The 11,541-nt window shown below is 41.3% G+C and overlaps 1 protein-coding gene across 6 annotated transcripts in view; it reads right to left on the reverse strand.

The window, feature by feature from the left end:
- The window catches only part of Sytl5 (synaptotagmin like 5), a 232,405-nt gene extending 221,318 nt beyond the window's left edge, over positions 1-11,087 (reverse strand). For 3 of the 6 annotated variants that reach the window (XM_074062222.1, XM_074062216.1, XM_074062219.1), the window contains exon 1: positions 10,600-10,742. The gene's annotated coding sequence lies outside the window, so the exon portion shown is untranslated. Of the gene's footprint in view, positions 1-10,051; positions 10,456-10,599; positions 10,743-10,988 lie in introns of those variants that run through there. The other 3 variants (XM_074062217.1, XM_074062220.1, XM_074062218.1) reach the window with 2 other exon arrangements.
- Between the last annotated feature and the right edge of the window lie 454 nt (positions 11,088-11,541).

Below are 11,541 nucleotides of genomic sequence, written 5' to 3' on the forward strand. Positions count from 1 at the left end.
TCAGGCTCATACAAGCAGAAATTTCAAACAGAAGCCATGTGTTTGTGTAGGTCAGAAAACAGCCATTACAAGATCTATAGCTTAGTAATGAGCCCATTTGACAGGGGCTGTAGCATGAGCTAGCATACCTGAGCTCCCTGGTAAGTGTATACTTCCAGCCTCATGGTATGCTTGAGCAGTCTTTTAATTTATAGAAATCAGGAAAATATTTCCTTTTCCTCATGTTTTAAGATTGTGCTGTCTCTGAGAATAAATGTTTTTAGTAGAGACTTAGGAGGGTTACGTGGGCCCTGCTTACTACAATGTTGTCACATAAAGTGGAAAGGTCTTAAAAGAGACATCACTCAGGGAGCCAAAGCCCACTCTATGCTGTCCTGTGGAGCCACCAGAGAGTAATTCTACAATGGATGACTCTAGTGGGATGATAGAGTGGAGAAGGGGGAGCAATGAATCCAAGGATTAACACCAACTCCTCTGAGAAGAAGACAGGATTCCCTAATGAAGTATGAACATCTGCTTCCTAAGAGGTGAAGCAATAGGGGCCTCAGAGGCCCTGTGAGGGGAGTATGGGAACTGGGATGTACCCACAGCTTCCCTGCCCTCCATGAAGGGATGGAGTGACCTGCCTTTCTTATAGCATATGGGTTAGATAATATTTGGCATTCACTTTATAATTTTCCCATTCAGGGAAAAATTCCATCCTTTATTTTACTAATCTCTAACTGAAATTTAGTATCTTCTTCAATTACAAATGTAAGTAACAAACCACAATAGTATTAGCAACAACTATGACTTTGTCACTAATAGAAGTCAGGTATTTTTCATATCATATTATAGTCATTGTAGATATGAAATATCCTTTATTTCTTCTTTAAAATTTGGGTGGTCATTAGATCCACTATTAGAACCTGTCATTTAATAAATTAATAAAGAAGTATACATATATAATATACATACATATAAATACATGCACATACAACTATACTCTGTTTTTTAAAATATTCTAATAACTGTATTTCAATACAATTTGTTTTCTTTGTAATCCACTGTGTTTCGTTTTAATATATTTAAGCCACTATTCTGATAAGAAAGTCATAGGTTTCATCAGTTTCCATGGCACAAAAATATTTTAAGGTTTATAAACCCTGGTGTAGAGTTTGAAATCTGGCATAATCTTACAGTTTTGTATTGTTAAGGAACTATAAAGAGAAAGGTCAAATCAATAGCCTCCCTACTCAGTACCACTGTACCACCTACACACACACACACACACACACACACATGCACGCACACAATAAAAACAAAGAAATGTAGCCTATGAGTGCTGGAATGCCACGCTGAGGCCAGCAGTGAAACAGCAGGTAGAGGTGCACAGCAGAGAGCAGTGGGCAGCCTCAGGACACTCAGGAACCACAGGCTAGTGGGCACAGGAGCAGAGAGTACACAACAAACCATTCCTTCCCTCATATACTAGAGGACATGACCCTTAAGGATGATAAGGAAAATGGAATCTTATATCCTCCTATTCTAGTTTATTACAATATACTTGGTAACACAAAGGGGGAAAATAACATTGCATGATGGAGAACACTGAATCTAAGAGCCATTAGTTGAGAGTGAGGGCTAGAGGAGACTTTTGAAGGCCATCTTTTGTTAGTCCAGCATCTTTGTCAGTGGTGGTTTCACTGTTTAAATTGTATAACATCTAGTATATACACAAGAATCTATATCACACTTAAATAAGTTATAAAGGATAATGAAAAATGAGTCTTTAAGAATTCATCACCCCATTCAAGACCTAGAACATTACTAATGCCAGTGTAGCTCCTGTTTATTCCTACCTTATCCCATCATCTCCCAGCACTAGTTTGAATTTTGGGTTTGCCTTGCTTTACAGTCTACCATGTCATATGATTCCTAAGGAGGAATTGTTCAATATTGTTTGTTTTTGACCTTCATAAAAATGATATCTAATAGCATTAGTCTTTCTTTGGTGATTTAGTTTTTCACTTGATATTTTATTTATAATATGAATCTGTATTCTTGCAAATAGCAATGGTAAATTCATTTTTGCTCTATTGAAATAATATCAAATTTATTTATCTATTTTCCTATTAATGGGCAATTAGGTTATTCCAGGATTTTTATATTATGACCCATGTTGCTGTGGACATTCCTAAGGAGAATTACTGATTCACATGCAGGGGAATTTCTCTAGAATTCCCCTAGGAATAAAGATACCTTGTTAAAGGATTTGTTGATATTCAACTTTACAAGATAGTGTTTGTATTAGTCTGGGGTTTATTGCTATAATGAAATACTTGACACTAGGTACTTTATAAATAAAAGAGGTTTATTTAGCTCATAGAGGCTAAAGGTCCAAAATAAGGTGCCCAATTTGTTCAGCCTTTGATGAGAATCCCCATTGTCTGCATCACAACATGGTGGAGAAACAGAAAAGAAACTGGCTACATGCAGAAAGGGCCAAGTGTGTGCCATGGCCTCACTTTATAAGAACCCATCCTCATGGTAACTAACATTAGTCCAGTGAGAACTACATTCATCCTTCCCAAGGGCAGCATGCCCAATGAGCTAATAATTACCTTCCACTAGGCCCCACCTCTCACCTCTTAACCCCTTCAAGATTCCACCACCTCTCAACATTGCCACATTGAGAACCAAGCCTCCAGCACACCAACCCTTGGGAGACACACACAAATTAAATCCAACCCATAGCAGTGCCATGTTTTCTTTTCCAAAATGATACCAATTTGTAACCCACCAACAAGATATGAGTTCCTACTGATCCATACTGATGATTGGTATTATCAGATTTCATTATATATTACCATCTTTGTACACCAAAGATAATATGCTGCTTCAACATATAAAGGACACAGAAGTGTCATCAAGTGCCAACATTTTATCAATACAGCTTAATTCAAGGTTATACAATATCTTAACCTAGTTGTCCTGAAATACAGAGCCTGAATCAAAGGTTTGCATGCAACTACTTCATTTTGGGAACTGATTCCAAGGAATAGAAGTAGGGAAGTGGGCAAAAGGAAGAGGAAAAGAGAGAAAAATAGAGGATGATATTTGTGAGTTGACCACAAATGTAGAAAATTAGGGCTTAATCTTGCTCTGATTCTCTGAAACCTCTTGGAAACAAACGCTACTAAAATACAGGTGAGAACAACATGGCCAAGGATGGAAAGGGGGGAAAATGTATCTCTACCTCCCATCCACATTAGACAAGGGGTGAGTCTTGGCCCTTTAAGTCCCTCACATTTAATAATACATGAGTGGGTGCTAGGGCATTCCAATGGGCCTCCCCATTGGAACATCACAGAAGTCCTGGTGTGGAAAGTGAAGTATTCACTGTGAGGCTAAGGCTAGGCACCATAGAGTTACACATACATGAGGCTGGTTACTGAACCACGGCTTGACTAAAAAGTGGGCTGTACAGATGTGCAGTGAGGTACACATGGCGTCCAATAGACATAGCTAATAAACAGAAAAGATAAAATTCAAACCTATATCCTATTGCATTTGAAATATTGGGCCTTTGGCACTGCCTACCTGATAGCCATCCCTACCTTTCTTCTCTGGTAACAGACTGCCAATTAGTTCTGGAGGTAGACAAAGATCTCTGGAGTAGAGCCTGCAAAGTTGTCCCACTGCACTATCACAGGCCCAATTTTCTTCTTCTATCTTTCTCATCCAACATCTTCCAGGCTAACTTATATCCAGCAGGTCCACTGCATGACCCAAGATGGCTCCAGCTATCTTGCCTGTGTTCCAAGATAGCAACAGAGGAAGCAGCGGGGATTAAAAGGCCCTTCTCCCAATCAAGTCAACTCCCTTTAATAAGACTTCCTAGAAATACCACCCAACACAACTATCTCTCACTGGTAAAACTCAGTCATAGGTTCACACCTGGGAGCGAGATGCCGCATAACATCTATTCTTTGGATGCATCATTGCCATGAACAAAACTAGGAAGTTAGGAGTTGATACTGAATTACAACTAAAAGTCTCTACCACACTAGTCATTTGAATTGGGGCAAGTTTTTTTTATCACCTATCAGTCTTCTTATTTGTAAAATGAAAATAACAAAACTAATTCCCAAAGATAATATGAGGACTAAATGGAATAATCTAAATAAAATTGCATGGTGCTTGGTATGCAGAAAATTCTTAATAAATGGTAGCCGGTTTTAATTCACTTTGGTGAGTCATCATCATCCAGGCCTGGCATTGAGACAACTCTCAGATAACTGATCTTATCAGTGTCCCTGAATTTATCAGGCTTGTGAGTGCTGGGTGCTGACTCACACCCATAACACTCATAAGTGTTTAAAGCCAGAGTGGTGGCTTAGTAATTTACAATGAAAAATATAACTGTCAGGCAAACCAGACACCCTGACCAGGTTATCCTCTCCCTGAAGGCAATGAACATGTGGCATCACAAGGTTGATTGCTGAGCATGAAATCTGAAGAAACAGAATTCATTCTACAACTCAAATGTTTAATAGCATTGGGCTCTGACAGCTTGTTGTATCGATCTTCACAACTGAGCTTGTCTTATCTTGTGAGTCAGATGCTCAGGCTAGAAACGTAATAGGCAACCTCCTTCCCTGGATAGTGTTGGGAGGTGCACTACCAATTGCTGGCAAAACCCACCAAGAATGAGGAAAAATGTGGGAAAACCTTGGGAGTAAACTTGACACACTTATGGCATCAGTAAGTCTATTCTAAGTAGAGGCCCTATACTTCTGGCATCACTTTGGAAAAGTTATAAGGGAAATACTTTAGCAAGACCCATTATTTGATCAGAATAAACAGGGCATCAAGAACCCTTATTATATCTTTGTTTCAAATATTTACTGAATTACAAATTCAGTATGTATAACACGAAACATTAGTAACAATTAAAAACAACACCCAATACCACAAAAAAAACATAAAATGCTTTAAATAGAGCATATGGAAAAATAAATGTATATACAGAAATGTACTGTAGATATATATAATTGCTGTATATATCTCATAACTGGCCAATAACATCCACAGATGTGCATTTTACTAATTTAACGCTCAAAGAGCAAGCTACATGTTTTCTCCACCTTCAGTTATTTTGGGGAGGGGACACTGTTTGATGTAGTTCATCATGGGTCTCATGTAGAATTTATGTGACTAGACTAGAAATAATTTTAATGCTTTAAGAAATGTTCAATGCCCTTTGTGATATATGATCTCTAGAATCATTAATCCCTTAACTATGGGAAGCATGCAACCAGACTCATAAAATCATCTTTGAGCTGGTTAGAATAGCAAGCTGCAAATTAGCTCTGTGATTGGAGAATGAACACGAATAGAGACAAATGGGCTGACATGTAGCCTCTGTATTCATCTACCTCTATTTGTGTAAGAGATTAAAAGAAATCCCAATATAGCATCGCTCCCACTTCCTCATCCTCTGTCCTACAAGCAGAAAAAGTATTCAAGTTTGACAAAAGAAAATGCAATACTACCAGCAACTAGGAGAGCATGTATCACAGAAAAATTTCACATGCAATGATATAGGTAATGACCTTGACTTGTCCAACACCATAAAGTCTCAAAATGTCCCATATCTATGACCTGCAAAGTATCATCCCATAAACTAGCCATACCAACATCATCTGGGAACTTGTTAGAAATGTAAATTCTTGGCCTGTGCCCCAAACCCATAGAATCAGAAATTCTATAGGTTTGACCAGACCCCAACAATCTGCTTCTAACAATTTCTCCATGGTGATTGTGATGACTGCTGAAGTTTGAGAACCACTGATCTAGACAGCCCATGCTGCTTAAAATATAATCTGTGACACCACCCCAGCATTGGCTGGTGGAGTGGCTCAAGTAGTAGAGCATCTGCCTAGCAAGTGTGTGGCCTGAGTTTAAATCCCAGTGCTGCCAAAAAAAAAAATACAGAAAAGTACAATTGAAGGCCCCACCTAGACTTACTGAATGAGAATCTGAAATTTAACAAGGTTTCCAGATGACTTGTATGCACAGTAAAGCTTGAGAAGGGCCACATTTGTCCAATGGTTTCTCTCATGGGTTCACTTGTGCCCACCCCTAAGTTTATATGTTAAAGTTCTAACCCCTAGGATCTCAGAATGTGACTGTTTTTGGAGACAGGACATTTACAGAGGTGGCTTAATTAAATGAGGTCATGAAAGTAGGCCCTCATTCTCTGTGTCAGATGTCATTATAAGAAGAGGAAGTGAGCACACGCACACAGGCAAAATCATGCAGCCATATACAAGAAGCAGCCTCAGAAGAAATCAGCCCTGCTGACACTTTGATCTTGAATTTTAACTTACAAAACTGTGGGAAAATGAATTTCTGTTCCTTAAATCATCCCTTCTTGTAGTACTTTGCAAGGCAGCCCTAGCAAATTACTACAGTTTCCAAACTCTGGAGAGTCTTGGAATCATTTAGGTATATTTTTTGTTGTTTTTTGTCTTTTTTTTTTTGGAGGTACTAGAGTTTGAACTCAGGGTCTCATGCTTGCTAGGCAGGTGTTCTACCACTTAAGCTACTCTACCAGCCCTTTTTTTGTGTTGGATATTTTCGAAATAGGGTTTCACTTTTGTTGCCCCAGGCTGACCTTGAACCACGAACCTCCCAATCTTTGTTTCCTGAGTAGCTAGGATTGTAGACGTGAGCCACTAGCATCTTCCTCATTTAGGGATTTTAAAAAATACTGACACCTAGGTCTCAGACCCAGAGGTTCCAGTTTAAGTGTTTTGAGGATTGGCCCATAAATCTGGATTTTAAAACACTCTCTAGGCAAGGCATGGCGGTGCAAGCCTGTAATACCTCCTTGCTGAGGTAGAAGGATCTGAGCTTTGAGGCCAGCCTAGGTTACTAGTGAGTTCCAGGTCAGCCTGGAACAAACAAACACACAAACAAAAACAACCCTCTTCAGGCAATTTTTAAGATGCAACCAAGTTTGAAAATCAATGATATTCTACACTAGTCTTTTGATTGTGAAAACCTAAGACATAGAGCCCTGAAACTGTTCATTTCAATCTCTTGATAGTTGCTTATCTGATCTCTTGCCATTATGTCCCCAAAGCTGGATCTTTCTGTAAATCTGAGGACTCCTCATGGGAGTCAAGAATCAAACCTGGCAATTAAATACACTCTCCTCATACAACAACTTTTTAAGTTATTTGGCGTTTTGTTTTCTTTTGTTTTTGTGATAGGCATTATCTTGAACATCTTTTCCTTGGTAGTGCATTTTCCACAGCACAGGCATAGAGACCCCATTCCCAAAGAAAATCTCTTGACCTAAGTTGTCAGTACCCACTATGTCTCCCTAGGTTTTTCTTGTCTGTCCTGTTAAGTTACTCTCAAAGCTCCTAGGATTCAAATGAAAGATTCTTAGACTCTGTAAATCAGCATGCTAGAGCATAGGTTCCAAACTATGAAAAGCAGGCTCTTCTTGATAAACTCTTCCTACTTCTTCCATGATTCTGTGAAGTTCTGAAGCTCCCAAACTCAAGAGTCCACTCAGAGGACAACTATTTACTGAATGCTTATTCTGTTCCAGGAACTGGAGTGTCTGACTTATACTTAGTGGAAACCATATGAGATTATATGTGATATATATTATATAGATAGATAGATAGATAGATAGACAGATATGTGTGACATATATATATCTATATATATATAATGTGCATATATATGATAGTTGTGGTTTCTAAAAGTTAACACACCATATTAGTCTGTTTTGCATTACTATAATTTAATACCTGAGGCTGGGTAATTTTATAAACAAAAGAAGTTCATTTATTTCACAGTTCTGGAGGTTCAAGTGCCCACATCTGGTGGTGGCCTTCTTGCTGGCCTGAGGTGATACACAGCATCATAGTAAAAGACAGAGGATGCTTGCACATGTGTATCCTCTGGTCTCTTACTTTTTAAAAAAAAAAAACACCAGGATTCAGGCTCCATCCTGATAACCCTATCTGAACCTAATTTCCTCCCAAAGGCCCACCTCTAAATATCATAATCAGATTAAGTATCCACTCTTTTAGCACCTCATTATGGGGATTAAATTTCAACACATGTGGGGGGGAGAGGGAGGGGGCGGAGTGGGTGGTAAGGGAGGGGGTGGGGGCAGGGGGGAGAAATGACCCAAGCCTTGTATGCACATATGAATAATAAAAGAAAAAAAATTTCAACACATGAAGCCCTGGGGGATACACTCAAACTATATCCATACCATAACACATAAGATTATTTGGCATCCTTAAAATATTATACACTTTGGAGGAAAATCTGTTCTCAGTGGGCTTTTGCTACCTTGATCAACATTTAATATTTTACTTGCAAAAACCAGGTTTGTCCCCAGATCTGATCAATGAGATAAAAGGGGAATCTGCTAGGGAACTTTCAAAAAAGATATTTCTTCTCTGAAAACAGAAAGTTGCACAAGAGAAAATACTTTGCCGTTTTTACTGTTTCCTGTCTTTGTGCATAGGTAAGGATGTAATGTCTGGAGCTGTTAGAGCCATTCTGAAACCATAGGGACCCTGACATTGTTGGGGTATAACAATCACCTGGTATCAGACTTCTGTATTTTCTAAGTCACTTTATAGTTTGCCTTTCTGTTTATATATATATATATAATATATATATATATATATATGTATATATATATATATATATATATATGAGAGAGAGAGAATTTATATATGTAGACATGTGTGTGTGTGTGTGTGTGTGTGTGTGTGTGTTTCATATCTGGGAACCTTTCACTTACTTTAGAACACAGTGTAGTCTGATGATCCACATTTTTAATACTATTGAATTAAAAAGATTATATTCTACGAGTGAAGAAAAAGCTTTCCCAGGTGGTATTCAAGGCATGGTGAATCCAATGTGGACTGCCAAATTCATTTATTCATTCACTCATGTTTTCAACACACCTTCCTTCATCAGACTCCAGTGACACAAATACAAGTAAGACCCTACCCCTGCCTTCAAAGAAATTTTACTACCCTGAGCAAAACCGGTGTGTAAACCAAGAGTCACAAGGTAGTAAGAGCTGTGAGAGAGGTATGCAGAGAAGAGGGGTTATGCGATCAGAGAGGAAAAACATAATTCATTTGGAGGGCTCCCTGAGGAGGGCATTAGAAGAGAATCATTAAAGGTTCCAGTTACCTCTAAAATAGTCTTCTTGTGACTTGACTAAACACCCAAAGTTTCATTCTTTTTTTTTTTTTCAAGGGCGGTTCTCTTCTATGATCATAGACTATAAACCAAATGACAACTCAGGAAAGAACAATTTATGATTGGGGCTAATCAACTACCAGAAAAGATTTCCTTGCCCATCTTTCTCTCTCCCAGGAAGCAGGATAAAAGACACAGTCGTGTGTGTGGTGGTGGGGGGGGGTCCTCCCATATCAGTAGGGATGTTTTCTAGAACAAAATAATTTCGCGTTGTGAATTAAGATCACCTGTTAACATCACATCAAACAAAGTAATACTAAAGATAAAGCAATCAGTTGTCAACATGAGCCCCAAATCCACGCGTTCCGGTAGGTTCTTTCTGTTACTTTCAAGCAAAAATGATAGCAATTAGTACCTATTTAATGGTCACAGAAACACTTGCCACTTAACGATAGAGAAAGGAGGAACACCCCCTCCTCAAATTGATTTTTCTAAAAGCAGTTCGTATTAGCAACCTCCCCCCTTACACACACACACACACACACACACACACACACACGCGCGCGCGCGCGCGCGCGCGCGCGCGCACTAATAGAGCAAAAACATGTAGCTTTGCATTGTTAAATCCTTATAAGAAACAAAAAAGGTTTTCATTGATTTTTTTTTGCAAGGGAAATAATGGGTTTTGAAGCATCCCTTGGAAACAGAAGAAAAAAAAAAAGACCATCGAGAGCCTCCTAAAATTTTCCTGGAATAAAATACATTAAAAATAAAATATTCAATCGAACCCTTCACTGAATTGTTTCAACGTTACCTTGGCATTTAGCTGGGACTGTGCCTGCGGAACATTCTGGTTCTGTCAGTGGTGACGAGATAGGTAACAACTACGGTTACCTTTGAGCTGTGGCATGTCCTGGACTGGAAAGGGTTGTTCCAAGATCCCAACTCAGGTTCCACTGAAACATCTGCCACCTCACCGAGAATAAAGAACCAGCAGGGGCAGAGGATCCCAGCTCAGTCCTTGAAGCTCTCTCCTGTCCCCACCTCTAACAATCACCCGGGAAGAAAGTGGGGGGGGGAACACGAAACAAATCAAACATTCCTAGCCCCCTAATCACCCCATCTGGACATCTGAAGGTAGCTGGGAAATTAAGAATACGGCCCCAGAGTTTGGTTTGTCTGGGGTCTAAGCACGGATTTGATATTCTCTGTTGCGTTTTTAAAATCTAACTTTCTGTCTCCAATGGAGAGAAGCGGAGGGAGGAAAGCAAAGCAAAGTCAGACAGAGACACAGACTGGAAGCCCCCCCCCCGCGCCCCCAACAGGAGGCATGAAAAGGCGAAAAACTTCCCTGGTCCTCACCTAGACGGAAAGGCGGCTGGTCCAGCCTCAAGAGGGGCCAGGCTGCCGGCAGAGTCGCAGGACCGGAGCTGGAATGCAGACCCCGGGAAGGAGGCAAGTCCCCGGCACCCAGGGGAGAGGAGTGACTCACGCTCTCCACGCCCGCCCCTCCGCGCAGTGCGCCCCTCTGCCTCCCGCCCCCAGCAGGTACAGCGACCCAGCGCTGGGAGGCGGGCTCCTGTCGCCCCTACCCACAGCACTCACTGCCCCACGCCCCTAGGCAGCGGCGCTGGTGTCGCGCCAGGCACAGCCCCCCCCTCCACACAACAGCCCGCAGGCACAGGACCCGAGCCTCTGTCGCGGGTCTCCCTCTCCCCGGCTCCCGGGCTGTCCATCTGAGCGCCACACACCTTCCTCACGCCATCTGCACACGGCATTGCCGAGGCCCTCCCTCAGGCTGTGGGAAGCCAGCTCCAGGACGCACAGCCGGAACCTGCACAGACCCCCGCCCCACCCCTACGATCTGCGGTCTCCCCCTTGTGGTGGCGCCAGAACCCACCCAGCCCAAAGACGCGCGACGGCTCTAGATCCCAGGTGTGTCCTCTCCAAAGATCGTCCCTCTTCTGAGCCCTACCTTTCAGGAACCCGCTCCCCTCCCCGCCCTCTTGCCCATTTCACAGGCTTTCTATTTGCCGCTGGAGATGGCGATGTTCAGCCCCTTCCACATTTGGTGTTTGTACCAGGGGTGTGTGTACTGCCACAACAGCCAGCTTTCAGTTACTCCCACCTCCTGGTGGAGAGGACGCTTCGATCTCTTCCTCTCTTAGATCCTCCGCCGTTCAGAAAAAGTACCATGGAGGAATAATGAGACCTTGGTGTACCAAAGGGACACCTTCCTAATCCTACTTGGAGTGGAAAAAGCAGCCAAGGCCCTACCCAAGCCTGGTTTGGAGGTGATACTTC

Source organism: Castor canadensis, chromosome X (assembly GCF_047511655.1).
Source record: "Castor canadensis chromosome X, mCasCan1.hap1v2, whole genome shotgun sequence".
In the NCBI taxonomy this organism is placed as follows: domain Eukaryota; kingdom Metazoa; phylum Chordata; class Mammalia; order Rodentia; family Castoridae; genus Castor; species Castor canadensis.